This window comes from Oncorhynchus masou, chromosome 32 (genome assembly GCF_036934945.1).
Source record: "Oncorhynchus masou masou isolate Uvic2021 chromosome 32, UVic_Omas_1.1, whole genome shotgun sequence".
In the NCBI taxonomy this organism is placed as follows: Eukaryota; Metazoa; Chordata; class Actinopteri; order Salmoniformes; family Salmonidae; genus Oncorhynchus; species Oncorhynchus masou.
Genome location: NC_088243.1, coordinates 90,523,975 through 90,525,887, shown reverse-complemented (window position 1 = coordinate 90,525,887; position 1,913 = coordinate 90,523,975). Strand labels below are relative to the sequence as shown.

The 1,913-nt window shown below is 44.3% G+C and overlaps 1 protein-coding gene across 2 annotated transcripts in view; it reads right to left on the bottom strand.

Moving 5' to 3' along the window:
- Positions 1 to 1,546: 1,546 nt before the first annotated feature.
- Positions 1,547 to 1,913, bottom strand: part of rnf44 (ring finger protein 44) — a 42,654-nt gene continuing 42,287 nt past the window's right edge. For both annotated transcript variants that reach the window (XM_064955449.1, XM_064955450.1), the window contains exon 11: positions 1,547 to 1,913. This exon is cut by the window's right edge and continues 672 nt beyond it. The gene's annotated coding sequence lies outside the window, so the exon portion shown is untranslated.

Sequence of the window (1,913 nt, the reverse complement as noted above, 5' to 3'; positions counted from 1 at the left end):
TCTCCAACCCCTTCCTGTCCTGATCATCACTGTAAATAGTACAGTCAGCCCAGCCGGGACAACGCCAGAGCGCCTGTCTCGTCAGGTCACTAGAGATGTTTTACAACAGGGAGTTATAACATTCTTTTGTCTTCAAAACAAGACGATTATCGAGAAGCATTCACACTGAAGCTATGCAGCGTACAACACTTCATCTTTTACAACACCATTAGTTAGCACGGCCTAACAACAAGACCTGACCAAGTTAAATTGCCTTTAGATTAGAACACATACCATTTAACCACACACTTCCACGTTAGTGCTCTGACCTTGTCCTTTAACGCGTTGTCTCTAAGATAGTTAAAACCAATAAATAACACCATTTAAAAACTATACTCTTAAAAACAAGTGGAAATGACAACGGGATTTTTTTTTCTTTTGAAAGATTAGTAAGTAATAATAGATTTGTGCTTGTCAAGGTCTTGAGAAGGCATATCTGAAATCTTGAAAGAGTATATATATATATATATATATATATATATATATATATATATATATATATATATATATATGTAATATTTGGCTCACAAACAAAGAGAAAAGCCTGGTTCTTCCATAAACAGTAAGAAAAATGTCCACGTTAAACCCATTACTCATTACACACTGTTTTATGCATGAAGCTCAACAGCAGCAGTCAGCCAGCGTGGGTGATGCTGGGGTAGTGAAGGCCCTCTCCTGTATCCCTCACCGATGCAGAGATGCAGCAGACCCCCCTCCAGCATTCCTAGTTTTTGTTTGCTTGGTTTTTTTTCTTCTTCATTTAAAATGTTGTGGCGATACTTGGTTAAAATATTGCTAGTTTAAAAATCAACAGTCTATGCAAATCCTTCAGTGCTGCCCAGAATCTAGCAGACTCTCTCTCTCTCTCACACACATACACACACAGGTTTTCCCAGAGGGCCAAGGAGGATGGATGTGGTCATTGTGCAGAAAGGGCAGTTGATTTCACAGAGAGGCAGTGCTTTGTCCCCTCTCTCTCTCTCTCTCGGGGCCCTTCCCTTCACCAGAACAACAAAGTAAACTCCACAGCATAATCTCTCCTCTTCCTCCACCATCCCTCCGTCCAGTCAGTTGTGTATCACAGTGGGGGGGGGGGACCAACAGGGCGTGGAGGAACCAACAGGGCGTGGAGGAGCAGATATATCCCCAACAAGTCAGAAGTCAGATCATCATTCTCAGTGCCAGATGAGGCTAATTTTAACCACAACAAGTCACACTTTCACAATAGCATTAGCAGATTGAAAAAGAACACAAACAAGAGGGAACAAACTATTGAAATCATCAATACATTATTGCAAAACATATATTATAAACAGGTCACTTTGCCCATCAGTCACCTACACAAACATGCATCTATGACGGTCAGTCAGCCAGGCGTCTCCTCCAAGCCAGTAGAATGGTCTAGTCTCCTACAGTACTATGACGGTCAGTCAGCCAGTGGAATGGTCTAGTCTGATTAAACAGCGTGTGACGCCTCTCTCTGCTCCACCAGGTCCATAAACCCCCCCCCCATCTCCAATGCAGGAAACTACAACACTCCTCTGTAACAAAGAACTAACCAAAACCACAAGATAACGAAACAACAACAACTTGTAAACGTAAAAGCCCTACGACGATAATAACATATGGTAGGTCACATCTTTGGAATCTGCAACACTGGGGCAGGCAGAGGAGCAGATCGAGGAGGTGGATCCCAGGCAGAGGAGCAGATCGAGGTGGTGGATCCCAGGCAGAGGAGCAGATCGAGGAGGTGGATCCCAGGCAGAGGTGGTGGATCCCAGGCAGAGGAGCAGATCGAGGAGGTGGATCCCAGGCAGAGGAGCAGATCGAGGAGGTGGATCCCAGGCAGAGGAGCAGATCGAGGAGGTGGATCC